General features: G+C 42.9%; 1 long non-coding RNA gene across 1 annotated transcript; it reads left to right on the top strand.

The window, feature by feature from the left end:
• Positions 1-1,152: 1,152 nt before the first annotated feature.
• Positions 1,153-14,737, top strand: LOC115485409 (uncharacterized). Its single transcript, XR_003946166.2, has 3 exons — positions 1,153-1,391; positions 3,569-3,657; positions 14,605-14,737. It is a non-coding gene; the product is annotated as an uncharacterized LOC115485409 (long non-coding RNA).
• Positions 14,738-16,506: the final 1,769 nt, after the last annotated feature.

Genomic DNA, 16,506 nt, shown 5'->3' with positions numbered 1-16,506 from the left:
TCAAAGAGATATGTTTGCTGTTTTCACATGGGAATGGTTTTTACTTGGCATCTATTCTAAATTCAAAACTCATTGGGTCAAACTCCTCTGTGTTGCAGCCTTCTCAAATTGCAGGATTTCCAGTCAGGATGCATTTGGCCCAGTGTGCTCTGCCTGTTTTGGCTTCCATACATTATGAGATGGTTAGTTCCATATCCCCTGAAGGATTATATTCTTCCTTGGGCCCAGAGCCCACTCAGGTCTCTGTGTTTCACTAAACCAGACTATAAACAATAGGTGCAAACCCTGCACAGGAACTTCACTCATCCTATCAATACATTCCAGGCTGCCCTAGGAAAGGACAGATTTAGTGATGGGCTTGGTGTGCCCTTCCCAGTCATAAAAGATCTGAGGATGGAGTCCTTCTACACAGCTACCCTTAATTTGGGGGATAAAATCCTGCCAAGCCCTTCAGCACAGTGCCCATTGAGCAGTGCAGTTACAGCACCTGCACTGTTCTGCTGTCTGGGAAACATCCTGCACGTCAGCACCTCCAGCATGCCCAGTGCTCAGCTCCTGCTGGGAATCCTCCAAAGCAAACTCCTCCATTCCTCTTTCCAGGGCCACACATTCCCTGTTCCTGAGCTGCACAGGGCTCAGGCAGTGCTGCCCCCATCCCAGCACAGAGCCACTTACAGACAGATGGGCAGAGGGGAGGAACCTGGGGCAATGGTTGTGACTCAAACATCACCACACCACCATGGAATTCTTTCTGTAGCACAACACTACAGATCCCTGAGGTATAAGGAGGAGAAGAGGACCACAAGCCAGGGCTGTGTGCCTTGCACTCTGTGTACATGACTTTTCTGAGCTCGCCCTGAAGGTTACAGCCCAGAAAGTCTGAAATGAGCCTCTACACTGAACTCCCCCCAAATCTCCCTTGGTCATGCAAGTCTGGAACGGCTCCAAACACTTGGGAAAGGAGAAATAACAAATAAGAGCCTTTCTGTCAGATTTCATCACTGTCTGATGGGAAGTCTTCATCAGGATCAGAAACAGAGCCTGCTGTGACTGGGCTTCTAGACTGGCACTCACAAGAAGTGTGTATGAGGTCTCTGGGCATAGTTTTTCTACAGCCTTGAGTAAATCCTCATTTCTCCTTTGCAGGAAGCATTTGCAGCTTGTTTCTATCTCTCTTACCCTGGCAGACTCGAAGGTGCTTTGTCAAGGCCGTGGTTTGGAAAGTGTTAAGCAAATTTGGCCAAGGCCCATAGATGCTCCTGTAGCTCAAGGCAGGAAGAGCAACAACATTTAATGAGATTTTCCCTCAGGAATGGTGAGGAAGAGAGAACCTTTCTGGAGCTGAACACTGCCATAGTCTGCATTGCTACAAAACTAAACTGAAGTTCAAGGTAAATCTGGTTTCTTTTGTTGTCTTTATTAAAGGCAAAAAATCTGATAACTTCTAATAAGTGCAAATTGTAAATCTAAATGACTTAATCTTCATAAAAAGACTGGCCTCCCATCTGGGAGTAGCCTGTGCAGTTTTCAGTGTAAGAAACAGGCCATAACCTCTCCATAGGCAATACAATTAATAAAATAATACAATTATGCTAAGCCAGTGCTGATGATCATTTCAAGGGATAAGTATAGTTATTCTGGCTTGCAAATAAAAAACAAAAGTAGTTGAAAGTTAGAACATAGAGCAAATGGACGACTCTGAATCCTCCCTCTATTGTTAAACTGTACAAATCTATTGCTTTTCTAATAAATATCCCCAGTGCAGAGCATTTTCTTGCCAATATTTTCAGCAGCAGAAGCCAAGCCAGAAGGTTCTGAAACCAGCATATTGGCATGGGTGGTTTTATTTCTCCTTCTTCTAATATACCATGGAATCTAGTTAAATATTTTTCCACTTCTTACTTCTCTCTGCTTCTTCTGGAGAAAATGTGAGTCCTATTTCCTCATAAAAATATCTTAGCAGTTGACAGGTTGGGTGTCTTTGATCCTGAAATGTTTTTGGATGATTTTTCTCCCCCACTTTGACTTTGTAATATAACGCTCCATAAAAAGTATATGCATATATGCAACTTTAAAAGGGGATCCTTATTTGAAATTAAACTTTTACACCAATTAACCTCCTCCCAGTGCTCTATAAAGTGCAGTAAAAACAGTGCTCTTACAGAGACCCTTGCAATTCTCAGATTGATGCCTCCCTGGCTGTGGAACCCAGAACATCTGCTTTAAATTAGCTCTGATGGAAGGTCTACTTGTAAATGCATGACTTAATCAGCCTTACTAAAGTAAATGGCACATACTGTAGCAGAGGGTGCTTCAGAGTCAGACTCAAACCTGTCTTTCTTTTGAAGCAGAGAGGGGGGAAAAGGGGGGGGGGGGTGCAGAGGGGGCAAACTTTAAACCAAAGGCGATTTCTTTTTTTTTTTTTTTTTTTTTCTTTTACGAGCTGACATGAGCAGACGTGTGGCTGTACCATAGCCAGTGTAACTCCCAGCACCATGTGCAGCTGTGCAGGGCAAGCCTGCCTTGCTCCTCCCCATCCTCACATCCCCAGGCTTTCAGACAGGCCCCATTTAGGTGAAGGCTGCAGAGAATTCCATGGAGGAATTGCTGGGAAAACTCCTCCTTTGCCTGAAGGCTCTGAGCATCCCCAAGAGTGCCCAGTTTGTCTTGAGGGAAATCTAAGGGCAGCTAATCCAGCCAAGTTTGCCCAAGGATGAGTCTCCCTGCATTGCCCAGTCCCTGCTAAGCTTCCCTGAGCAAAAGGAGCCATGGGCTTCCTGTTGGCTTTTAACAGTGGGGTTGTGAAGGGTGAAGAGTTGCAGAAGGTCCTTATGAGGCTGAGTGGCTGGGCAATAAAGTGACAGATGAAATTCAGTGTATATAAACAGAAAGTGGTGCATATGGGGAAAAACAACCCCTAGATTCATTATAAAATGATGGGCTCTGAGCTGACTATTATGACTAAGAAGTGAATCTTGAATGAAAACATCAGTTCAGGGCTCAGAAGACACCAGAATAAAAAAAGGGTGAATTGAATGTTAGGAATGATTAAGAAAGGAATAGAAAACAAAACAAAAATAAGTTCATTACTTTCTGTAGGCATGGGTCATCCACACCTCAAATAATGTATAATTATTTCATAACATAAAAAAAAAAAAAAAAAGCATGTAGTAAACAGGAAAAGTTCTAAAAAAGGGTAAAAAGTGTGGTCAAAGGCTTGGAATAACTTCCATACAAGACATGACTGAATCTGGAAAAGGGACAGTTTGGGAGTGGGGCTATGACAGAGATCTGGAGTACCACAAATGACAAGGAGGTGTTAAGCAGGGAAAAACTGTTCACTGCCTTTTCCCTGGAAGTGTTCAAAACAAGGCTGGATGGGGCCTGGAGCAACCTGGTCTAGTGGAAGGTGTCCCTGCTTATCACAGGGGGGTGGAAATTGATGATATTTGAAGTCCCTTGCAACCCAAACCATTCTGTGGTTTTTCCAGCACAAGAACAAGTGGCCACAATACAGACCTTGTAAAATCCAGGTTAAAAATAACAGGAAGTTTTTCTTCACACAAAGGTAACAGAGCTGTGGAATACCTGCCAGGAGAAGTTATGGATGCAAGAAGTTTAATGATGTCAGGAGAGGATGGTGAGAATTTAGAAGAGGTAAGTAGGGTAGGGGATTAGTAGATAGGACCTAGAGAAACAGAGGAGCAGGACAGCCTGAGCTGTTTGAGTGCCTGTCCATCACTTCCTCCAGCCTTTGGTCAGCATGGTGGTGCACAAAATGCTGAGCAGAGGTAAATCTGGTTGCTCAGATCCAAAGAGATTTGGATCTCAGCATCCAAAACCTGTGAGGATGTTCCCACTCACTTTCTGCACTGCAGACCACACCTCCCACCCCACAGATGGATTCAGAAATCCTTCTGATACACCATGCTACCAAAGGGCTTAGATTTTATTTCTTCTGAAAGGAAAGCTCTGCAAGCTCAGCTTGTGCAAGTTTGGCAAGGCAGCTTTGTCTTCCCTTTCCTCTGTTGAGATGCTTGGGACTCTGAATTACTGAATTTCTCTGGACATTGCAATATAAACACATGGTTTCTGTGAGAAGCCTCCTCTCCCTCTGCTGACTCCACCCAAACCAGGATGAAATCAGAGTTCCATGGGAGCTTTCAAACCCCAGCATTTCCTGGGGGCCTGCTCTCTGCTATCATCCATCATTTCTCTACAGCACATTTTTAGATGCATTTGTTACAAGTTACTCTCTGACTACACCCTTTTGAATGTCATAAATCTCTTGCCTTTGGCCTGCCTGGACACTGCCCAGCCCTCCCAGTGCCATTACTACCAGCCCTCCAAAAATGCAGAAGACTGAGTCATACCTCAGGAAAAGATCTGTAATTGCCCAATTTCATGTTATTTCTTTTCCATTAGAAAGCCAAACTAGAGGTGACCATTTACATTTTTGGGGTAATACATATTCTAAATAAGGCCTTGTTGCTGTTTTCTTTTCATCCTCTTCCACTTCCTTTTTGGTTTATTCATTATATGTGATTCTAAAAACCCATTTATTTAGCATTGGTCTTTTAGTGTTAGAGAATGGGAGACATTGATTGGTAGTTGCTCATGTGAAGTTGTTTAAATAGTACTTTAAAAGACATTAAGCAACATTTCAAATCAAAAACCACTCAGACACATGTATTTGGAAAGATACTGACTAGACTCATATTTCCTGTATTAAAATACTTGTATAAAAATGTGTTCTTTTCTGATTTATCAAACAAGCAAATGACCCTCTGGAGAGTTTCTGGTTCAGACAGGAATACCTAAGCAAAATCTTGGTGAATCATTTGAACATGCTAGAATTTTTCCATATGAAGGCTATTATAAATGTATCAATATTATGGTGTGATCTTATTCAATACATGCCTGAAATCTGTATCACTGCAGTGTTGGCTCTGGAGATTTAAAAGGAAAAATGCAGACAAGAACCTCAAGATGTATGGACAATATCAATTCCTTACACAAATTTGGTTTGTTACATGCTGACAAAATGTTTAGCTGAAGTTACCTCCTTAGCTCAGCACCATAAAATTTAAGCTTTAATTGTAATTTAATTATAATTTAAGCTCTTTTTCCATTTCACATAATTGTTTTGCACATTTAGGAACAAGAAAACACTAGGGTGAGACCCACTGAGCAGATCTCAGCAGATAATTTGACCCATCTGTAGGATTTAGGACTAGGTTGGGAGATGTCAAAATATTTTAAGCTATTTAAAAGTCATGTGTCTAATTCAGCCCTCAGATATAGATGCATTAAAAAACTCTGCCAGATGTTGTAAGAAAGGCAAGGAATTGTGGCAGACATGGGAAAATCAGAGAAAAAAAGAGAGGGAACAACGTAGGGATTTTAGTTTAGACCAAGAATTCAGGTCCTGGTTTGAAACCCAAGGGGATGACAGAAAGATTCCTGTTGTTCTCAAAAGCTTTTGGATAGTATTTCCTAATTTTGCCTAAAAAACATTAGAGGCAGGGAAGCACTGAGATATCACAAGGGCAACATTTGCTGTGCCTGATGCAGATTAAAAGGATTTTAGCTTAAGCCTGAATAAAGCTGAGAGAGAGACTTCTGGATGATAAATATGTGTGTATGTGTGTGCATGAATGTACACACATATTTATAATGGGTTTTATGGAATTTCTGTCTCCCTCTGAAGCCAGAGAGGAGCTTGCTCCAGCCCCAGAAGTGGCCAGCCCAAAGGAAGGGTGATGGGCTGGATGAACTTCTGGTCTCTTACCTGCTCAGAAGGAGGTCAAAATGAATCCATACCAACCTTACAATAAGACTGACAGAGAGAGGAAAAATCCCTCAAAATATAAGTTCCCTGTGCTTCAATTTTTACACTGTTAAAGCACTTCCATAATCCATAATCCATAATCCATAATCCACACATTTGAAACACCAGTAGATTTTAGATACTTTAACAAAATATCTCTTTTAAAAGAGATTTGTTTCAGGACAGTGAACCAGACAGCACAGAAAACATCTCAGAGAGCAGCTGAAGGAGCTGAATTAGAGGAATTGATAGTGCTACCTCCACAGCAGAAGGAATTTCTGAATTCAGGGTGCTGTGCCCCACCATGGATGGAGAGAACCTCTCTTATCCTGTGGGGAGGATTGAGAAATGAGGTGGGAGACTGCACTTCCCACTTGGGTCCTGCTCAGGGCTTTGCATCGTGGTCTGGGCAGCTCTCTAGGAGTCAGGATTGCAAGTTCAGCTGGGTGGTGATGGGGAGAAGGGGTCTGCTGGCCAGGATTTCACAGTTTTTGCTCTCCAGGTAAAGTTTTAACATCAGGGAACACAATTACTTTTAACAGGCACAGTGGAATCGCAGCTAATCCCATGCAGAAGTCAGATGGGATCATTATTTCTCTTCCTTCAGGTTTTTGGGGCAAGCAGCTCCTCCCTTGTAGTGTCAGAGCTGCAATAAACTCAGGGCAATTTGTGGCTGCTAGCAGCAGCAGAACAGCATCACCTCCATCAGTGTCCACAGGGGTCTCTTCCCATGGGATTCACATCTCCTGCTTGTCCATCACAATGGGTTGTTCCAGGGTGGCTTCCTGGGTAGGGACCCTGCTGCTGCTTTTTCAGGTTTGGAGTTCATTTGAGTGTCTACCTTGGGTTAGCCAGGAAAACTGTGCCAGGGATTACATACACTTTTCTAGCCAGCAGTGAAAAATGTTCCTGTATGGATCTTTGGGTTTCTGTGAAGGCAAGGCTGGCTGGCCACTCCTGGAATGAGTGTTAACCACAGGATTTCACTCAGACTGTTCATAGTGGAGAGGCACTGTGGGCCAGATATCAAATGCCTCCCTACAAAAGAGTGTCTCCAGTAATTGTTGGTGCCAGATGTGATGGCTTGGCTGAAATATCCTGAGGTTCTGCATCTGACAGGGGTGTTCCTGGATATCCCTCATCAGTTGATGTCTGGTTATACCCACCTGCACAGTGATCTTTTACTCTGTTACTGAAATATGAGCACATCTAAGTCCATGTGGGTGTGTGTCTATCTATGTGCTTCTGCAAGTGTAAGAATTAACTCCATTGCTGTATTTCCCTTCCTAGGAAGGGCTGATATCCTGCACTTAATGACCATCAGGAATTTATCTTACTCTGCAGCTTGAGAAGTCCAGAATTATGAGGTATAATTTGGGACCTTCAAGGTCTGTAAACCATCAAATATTTCACTGTTGTGTTTGTTGTTCTGCATTTGCCTTCCCTCATAGAACTCCCTGCTTTCTCCTGGTTCAAATCCATGCTCTGGTGTCCTGGGCTAAAGTATGTCAACTGTCTGTGTGTGTGTGGAGTGAGTGGAAGCTACTCCAGAGTTCCCCTTTCAGTGAGAGGGCTTTGAGACAGGAACATAAATCTTTGAAGTATGTGTTGAGCCAGCTGCTGCATCATTTAAAAATAGTCAGGTTGGTGCCAACAAGACAGATTGCTCAACTTGGGGGCCATAAACAGAAATCAAAGGCATACATTAGCAATGCCCCAGAGTTTGTGTGCTTCCATGATGAGCCCTCTGCCCCTTCCAGCACGTATGTGATGGTGTTAGAGGAGAGCCTGCTGTCACTTCTACCACAGATCAATGTCACCCAGCCTGGGAAGGTGCTGTATGTTGAGGGCTGTGGGAAGGGGGAAGATATTTTCTGACTTTTTGGGTTAGATTGCAGCCAGTTTTCTCAGCTTCACAATAAAAGACAGGTTTTAAGAGTCCTAATAGCCGCAGCAGCTCAGGTGACCTGCCATTTGGGTATTAAATACTTGAAAAGGGTCAAAACCTATGAAGTGGTCAAAGGGAACAGAAACAAGGTCAAAAGTTTAAGCCATGATACAGGGTAGGCAGGGAGAACTCATATTTTAAGGAGTCTAGACAGCATATTAGCAGAGAAAGCTTACTGTGTTGTATTCTGTTTAGGGGAGTTTTCCATAAACTGCAAAAATTATTAGGAATGCAGCAGAACCAAAGTTTTGCTTTTCCCTGCTGCTGTGCAGTTTTATGTTCAAAGAGCATGGCACCTACACACACTTAATTCAAGTACAAAGGACACAGGGCCTTAGGGAAAAAGACGAAAAAAAGAGTTTATTTAAGATGGTTTTTCCTGCTAAAAACCCTCCTATATTAATTTATGTATTTGTCTGGAGACAGGTATAACCTAGATGTTGGTGCTTTGTAGCACATTTATGAGGCCAGTGCAGCACTTGGGCACCTGTGTTTTTTATGTTCATGCATATATATATTTTTGTTTTCTGAATGAAAATATGCAGTCCTGATTCATCTGCTTTACTCAGTTTGTTTCAAGCTTTTCTCTTGTTTTCTCGCTGAATAAAAAGCAAAGTATGTGACATTTTCAGTCCATAAATCTTGCCTGCTCTGGGCTAAGTTCTGCCCACAGCTCTTATTCACAGTGAGTTCCTCAGGCCAACACGTGCCCCAGGGCAGAACTTGGACCTCTGAGGCTACCTGGGTAGGTTCAAGGATGCAGGCTTGGCTTGGGACTTGGGCTCAGCTCAGGGACACCAGCTCTGTGATGTCACCTCTGAGATTTTGGGGGAAGCTGCTTTTGGTGTCCCAGGCTCCATGGCTCTGCTCCATGATGGTCCTGGATTGAAACACACCCTTTATTTTCTTCAGTTCCCACCCGTCCCTGCCCCTTTGCATCCCTACAGAAGTGGAAATGATCATTATTTTTGTCTGACATGATTGACAGTTCTTTAAGGCAGGGAACCCTCTTGTTCCTTTGATTCATTTCTACAAGAAAGTAAAATTGTCTCAAATATTCTGTTAAAAGTAGTGGCTTCAAAAAATTGATTATGGTATACCATGCAGTTAACTTTTATTAGCTCTAATCAAGGAGTTCTTCCTCAAAATAATGTGAGAAATACTCTGCTTACCCTCTAGGGTCACTTGCAGGTAGTGAATTAAAAAGGGGGCAGTGAATCAGCTGCCCAGAGGGGTGCACATCTAAAACAAAACTGTCAGGATGGTTTTATGCAAAACACCTCAGCTATTCCAGTTGTGTCTCACTTGGACTGATTCAGGGTCTAAATTGTGAATTCAATGTCCTCATGAAGTGGAACCTCCTTTCTGGGCTCTGGCCTAGAAATCACCAGCATCAATCTCACATTTTGAGAACAGCAGCATTCTTTGGGAAATAATTCTGAACCTTAGATCAGGAGTTTAAGATGTTGCAGTGGGATTTTCAAAAGCCCTCTTTGGAAGCTGTGTGGGCCAGTGCAGAGCAGTTTTGTAAAGCCCAGGGTAAGTTCTGAGCCATGCTGCTCTCCTGCCTGCAGGTGTTCACTGAGGCTGTACTGAGCATCTTGCCTAATCTTGCAAGTAAACACTGTAAAATCAGGTTCAGTCTGATTGTGGCTGGGTATGTGTTTTGTAAAAGTGAGACCATGAGGAGAGAGATCAGGGAGAAATATTGATTGAGAAAGGCAGAAATATTGGGAAAAAACAGAGGAGGGAGCAGTATGAAAGAGCAAAACAAGGATAGAGAAAAACTGTTAATTAACAATATTATCTATATGAAGTAGAAAAGAGTCCAGCCAGCACCAGGGTTACAGGATCCAGATCTTATACAAATGTTATAGAACAGCAAAAGAGTCTTTTGCTGTAATGCAAAATATAAATTTGTATAATATTGCTTATGTGTGGGGGCTTCAAGCATCACTGAACAAAACCCAGCAGCTCTCTGCCAGGAAGATTGCTGGGATCTGAATCCCAAACAGGATTCATTGCAACTGAGCTGAGGTGCTACAGGTCCAGTCACTGGGATGGGCAGGCTGAGTGCCTGCCAGCTCAGAAAGAAAAGTGAATTTTCTTCCCAAGAGAGTCAGGATGTGTGAACTTCTAGCAAGGTAAGCTGAGGAAATTCAGATGGAGCAGAAATCTCCCTGTGAAGATGAGCTGAGGGAGGATTTTTAGCAATGTGCACTGATGAGTCATTGCAACTTCTATTAATATAATTGGCACATATGTGAATAAATTCACATGTGCTCCTCTGGAAAGTTAGCTCATGAGATCAGTCAGCAATAATAAACCAAGAAGAAATGCAGTTTCATAGAAGCAGTGACCCATGGCATTATTTTCCAGGTATTTTGGAAAGAAAAGGAACTACTTGGTCTTTTGCAGTGGAATAAACAGCCAGGTATCTCAGGAATTCTCTTTTAGCTCTTCACAGGTTTTTGCAAGGGTTCCATAGAAAAGTTTGCTGGAGAAATTAATGCATTCTCTGATTTCTTAACCTGTGGTGTGTAGATCCATGGCCAGGTCTGGGAAAGGAAATCAGCACAGCACCCTGGGGGTCAGTGGAGCTTCAGTCCCCATCGAGGACCTGCCCATGCTCACCAGGAGCTGCATGAAGCCCTTCCCTGTCCCAGCTAGTGTTAAACACCAGCACCAAAATGCAGGGCTGCCTTTCCCCCACACTCTTTTAAAAGTGTGAAACCTGCTGCCTATTATGCCCTTAGCCACCCATTCATGGTTCAGACACCCTTGAGTCCAACATTGTACAAGAAGAAACTTGTATTTTCTGAACAAAAGCTGCTGCTGCTCTTAGGGTGGGACTTTCTAGACTTATGGGTTATCCTAATAAAACCCAGGAATGTTTTAAAGGCAGTAGCATTAGAGACCACCAACTATTTTATTGTTCAAGCCTAAAAGAAAAACCTGTTGTACCTGAGACTGACCCTGTAGCTGTTTCTTTGAGCAGGCTCCTCAGAAAAGTAGAAGGGCTGAATTTTTACAAGGGCATTAATGCATTATTTTAGATTGCATGAGTCTGGATATTTACACACAACCACACAGTAAGCACATGAGAAAATCAGCTGGATTTGGCCCCACCACCACCTCCTTTTTAACACAGAATACAGGAGAAACAATATAAACAGAGAGGAGCAAATCTTGCCTGTTCAGCATGGCTATTTTTACTTTTCTAGATGTTTGTCTGTCCTGTCTTCATCAGTGTAACATAGGAGCAAAGCATGTCTAAAATACACCAAAACATGGATCCTTCCTCACACTCTTCCCATGAAACAGACCACAGCTGATAAACAAACAGGGAATTTTGCAGGCTGAAAACTGGGTCACCTAAAACTGAAAACCTGAAACACCTCAAGGTGGCTCAGTGACAATTTCCATTGACTTAAATGGACTGACTGGATCTGGTGGATCTGGGTTCCCTTGCCCAAGACTGTTTGAGAAGGTATCAGGTAATGTGAGAGCCAAATCCCATCATTTATTTCAACACTTCTCCTTCTGAAGGTAATTAAACAGGTGATGTGAAGCAAACTGTGGCCAGTGGCTCTTTGTCCTAAGCATGTGACTTTTAATTTTTGGAAACACTGATGGCAGGTTTGCAGATGGTACCTCAAATTAAATTCAGTGATCCAAATGTCTCATCTGGAGTTCCTGGATGGTCCCATGGCTATGCAGAACTTCCTTCACTAGCCACAGCCTTTGCCATTAATTTTAGTTTGGTGATCACTGTGTTAATATTTAATAATATATTCATAATATTTAATATCTAGAATAATAGTTAATATTAATAATATTAATATTATTATGGATGTTAATAATAATATTAATTATATAATGATTGATATTTTATATTCATATTATACCATGGAATGCTGTCTGTGGAGGATGTGAACATCTAGTGCAGGTTTTTATGGATGGAGATTTCATTCTCCAAGCTCTTGCCCTCTCAAAGCAGCAATGCCCAGGGTTTCTCAGAGCAGGGTGAATATGCAGCTGGGAAGATCTGAGCCTTGCCATGAAACTCGTGTAGCCCTGACACTTGGGATGCTTTTCCAAGGGCCAGGCTTTCCAAGTCCCAGACAAAGAGCTGTTGTTCAAAATACACAGAGGGAACCTGTATCTCCCATGGAACCTCCTTTACACCTCCCAGTCCCCTTCAGTATTTGTCTGAAGTAGCTGTCTGCTGACAGGGGAGGCTCCAGGAACTGCTCTGAAAGAAGGCCTACAGCTGGCTCCTTGCCTTGCTAGTTTAGAGGAAAATTCCTGCCAGTTTGTCTGGTTTTAAGTTATATTTCAAATAAGAGGAAAAAAAAGTTTTGAAAGTGTTGAATACATTTTGGGCTTATCTTAAGTTTGACTTAAATTTAAATGAAATGCTTGACATGGGATTACCTCTTAAATTGTCCCTGCTTGATTCCACCTCCACCTAAGAGGGAAGAAAATCAGACACAAAGAAACAGGGATTGAGATCCAGAGATTTAAAAATCAGCTGCTGTGCTCAGTCCAATATATTCCCTGACCTACCCAATGGTTTCTACTCCTGCTCACACACAGACAGAATTAATTCATCCCAAGATGCAACTGTGCATCTGTTTTATATATTTGACCAGTCACTTCAGAAATATTTTTAACTTGTGGGGAGCATTTACAAGTGTAAGAGCAGGAAAGGTGACAAATAAAGGTGAGAGTATACATTTTCCAGACAAGAATAAGGAGACATAACAGCTATGGACAAAAATCTACTTCTCTGTGATCCATCCTGTAATCCCCAGCAGGGATTCAGTGATTTCACCTGGAAAGTATTGGGAGGTTGTAAGGAAATCCTGCTTGTTACTAGGCATAGGTAGCAGTCAGGTTGTCTGCATCCACAGCTGCAGCAGCACAAATTTCTGCTGCTTGGGCTGAAGGTAATCTCAAGATGTTGTGGAAATCAGGCCAGCTGCTATTAGCTGCACATCCAAACCAGCACATGACAATATGCAGTGGTAGACAGGAATGTACAAGGCAGGATAAATTCTAAATAAAGGACCCTGTGACCTTCCAGACAAGTTTTTGTTTCCCCAGGTGAACCTTTGCCTTCTTTCCTACTAATGAATTCTGAATCTTTCTACTAAAAATCAAAGGTGGTGTCCTCCCTCTGACAGCAAATGGGTCTTAAAAAGTTTCCTGACTTTATTTGCCCTCACATAAATGCAAGTTGAAGGTTTCTGTCTGATCTGAGCCCCTGCTCTTTCCCTGTTCCTTAAGCTGACAGGGATTTCTCTTTCCTTCTAATCCAAGGATCCCCACTGGCAGGGCTGCAGGAGAGGAGAGGAGGCTGGCCACACAATGCTGGAAAGCAAACTACCTCCAGCTTCCTCCAAATCCCCTTCCCAGCCCCAGAGGAATGCACTCAGGAGGCCAAATGTCTCAGGAAGCAGCTGCCACACTAAATACTTCTAGCTGGGGACTAGTCCTGAGAGGGTGGGAAAGTTGAACTGGTTTGGGAAATGTGGTGAAAGCCCCCAAAAAGGGGCTCTCAGCAGAGAGCTGCCCCCCAGCTGGTGTTTCAGGGACAAGGAGGAGATAAGAACCCCCCTCACAGTGCAGAGCCAGGGGGCTTTTAGCACTTGATATGTCAAATCTTGCTTAGGGTAGATAAGCAAAATCACAGTGCTTCCCTTCTTTGGGGCTGGGAGGTTTTTTCCTCCTCCTGAAGGATGACAGTCCATTTCATGCAGTTTATCCAAGGGTGCAATGTCAGGAAAAGATACCTGCAGTCATGCATTTGAGAATTGTGGAGGTGCAGGGGGATTGGAAGCAAGCTGTAGCCTCTGAGGTTGTGCTCTGGTGCTCATCCCAACATGCACAATGTGTGTGTGTTACAAAGAAGAAAAGCTGATTGTAGTCATGGCAGCTATACTTCATTTTTAATGTCCTTGGTTAGTGCCAGTGCAAATGTTGAGCTGAAAAAGGCAATAAAAAACCTTGATTCAGCATAATTATACCAAACCTAGCTTATTCTGCAATTACCAGAATTTTCTTTGGAAATGAGATTTATCCTTTGCTTTTCACATTTCTTTGGATAGATGGTATGACTTGGGAGGATGGTCATCACTTTTATTTTTCTGGAACATAAATTCTTGTAAAAAAACCAGCATCTCCGTTTTAGAGAGAAACATCAACAAATCTTTTTGTGAGGAGGGGATGAAATCTTTGCAAGGTCTAATGCTCCTAATCCCCGAAGTGTTTTAGGAGGAGCAGACCTGCTGCCTGCAGTGTGTTGCAGGCAAGACCGACCTCTGCAGGACAAAGTAGGGCAGGTCTGAAGAAAATTAGGCTGAATGTATCTTGTAATGGTACCATTAAAAACTAAATGTTCTCCCATTTTTTGGAGAAAGTCTTTCCTCCTACCTATTTTCTCGAGTCAAACTCATAGTGTGAGTTTACAGGAAGGGGCAGGTGAAATTTCTGTGTGAGCTCCAGCCCTCCCCAAAGAGGATTTCCTCTGCTCCCACTGATGCACAGAATGACTGTGAAGGGCAATAAAATCTTGCCACTAGCTCTGCTCCGGGTGAGAAACTCCTTGCAAAGTGCTTGTCGGGGCCTAGGACACTCTGCTATGAATTTTAAAAGTTGCACAGTGGTGGAATTCAGCCTAACACTGAAAAGGGGATTAACATTTTTCCAAGACCCCCAGGACCAAACTGAGATGGGGGGACAGGATGTGTGTGATGTGTGTGGCAGATTGGAAAGTTTTACATGCTGAAATTGAGTTTAAATAACTTTTTTTTTCTTTTAGGTGTCCTGGATGAAAAAGTTGCCTTCACTCTTTTAATGGCTGCTCTGGTTCTTTTCCTTCTAATTATTTGCCAGCACCAGAATGTGTTGCTCTTGAACAGTCATCTCTACAGATTCTTTGGAGACCCCAAAACAGCTGGATAAAGGCTCCTAAGCCTAACAATTTGCTCAGTGAGCAGTGGAACTTGTGACTGCAGGCTTCCTGTGCCCCTGCAGTGAGGGTGCTTTGGTGGCCAATAACACCAACATCTCTGAAAGGGGCTGCACACAGCATGGCTGATTAAAAGGCTCTCTGATGGCTGATTAAAAGGTTCTCTGGTGGCTGATTAAAAGGTTCTCTGATGGCTGATAAAAAGGTGAGCTCACACCATGGTTCTCCTCCTCTCAGGAGTCTCTGATGCCTGATGGGAGAAGCAGGAACTCAGTGTTTGAGTCCTCAGCCCTGCTGTGAGGTTGGGTGGGGATTTGGTGGCCAGACAGATTTAGGAGCTGTACAGGGAGAGGACAGCAATGACTGCTGAGCACATGTGCACACATGGAGGGCTTTGGTGGCCCTTTGACTGCCCCTATAAACCCAGCACCCCTCACCCTCTGTGCTCCCTGCAGGAGCATTGCTCCTCTAGCTGTTGGTGGCACAGGTAATTTCATGGCTGGGTGGTGAACTGGTCACACCTGGAAATGTGTGAAGGATTGAGTCTAAGGTTTGGGTGACTAAGACTCCATGGTTTATCTTTTTTTTCACCCAGCACCATTCCCTCCTCTGCTTTGCTGGACAAACCCTTCCTGCAGAGGCAAGGGATGGGGTGAGGGGCTGCAAATATTTTGTTTTCACATTGGCAGCACCTGGTTTAAATGCACACTGAACCACAGGCACAGACAGCAGGAGAACATAACTCTTCTTTCTTAAGAAAATAAACCTAAAAATATCTATTAAAAACCCCACAAAAACTGGTGGGTTTGATACCTAGCAGAGGAAGAATAAACATAAAAGCAAAGGTCAAAACATGAAGATTTGATTTTCCAGTGACTCTGACTTACACACAGAGATATTTCTTTTTGCAAGAACAACAAAGGGAGCAGACAGAGCAAAGAGGTTTTGCAGCTACACCAGATTCTCAAATATAGATCCAGGCATGAGAATTTTAACAAAAATTTCAAATTAGCATGTGAAAATAGCAGTGGGAAAGTCATGGCAAGAAGAGAACAGTCCTGAGGAGATAATCACACCAAAAGCACTGCCTAAGGATGCTTAAACTCCATCAGCTGGTACTGGATGCTGTTCCATGGAGGATGTAGGCTTTCTATGAATATTCAACAGCTTTACTACTGTCTAAATGTCTAATTTTCCATTAGATTTTTGAGCCCTTCTAACTTTTTAAAAGTGACATAATAGCATAACTGAAATTCTGTCTCAGATCTAGGGGGGTTGCATGTCCTGCTTCTGGCTATGGGAATGTCAGGGAAAAGTCCTGTGCTTGTGTAATGCAAGAGATCTAATTTGGTTATCACAATGATTCCTTCTGGCCTAAAAAAACCTGTAAATGTATCACTGCCTGGGCTTTGGATACTGAAAAAAACCCCAGGTTTTTGTTGAAATGGAGTTTGTGAGACTTGTTTTCTAAGTGCTGGAAAGTTCTCAGGTGTATTTTGTATGTGGAAGAGCCTTGGTTGCTGCTTCTTTTTGTGGTGGAGTGGTAACTTTAATTTCTGTTCCAATTCATTGTTTTTCAGAGCTACACCTGGCAACAAAGACAGACTGGTTCTGGTTTTATGTCCTGTTTCTGGAACTCTGCAGAGTTTCAGGACTTGAATCTTGAATCCTGAATGGAATCAGGAAGATCTTAAGTCCTTGCTATTATTTCCTGTTCCCTATCCCTCTTGCTGTCTGTTCTTGTTCTTGCCA

This window comes from Serinus canaria, chromosome 5 (genome assembly GCF_022539315.1).
Source record: "Serinus canaria isolate serCan28SL12 chromosome 5, serCan2020, whole genome shotgun sequence".
Taxonomy (NCBI): Eukaryota; Metazoa; Chordata; class Aves; order Passeriformes; family Fringillidae; genus Serinus; species Serinus canaria.
This window is presented reverse-complemented; position numbering and strand designations above follow the sequence as displayed.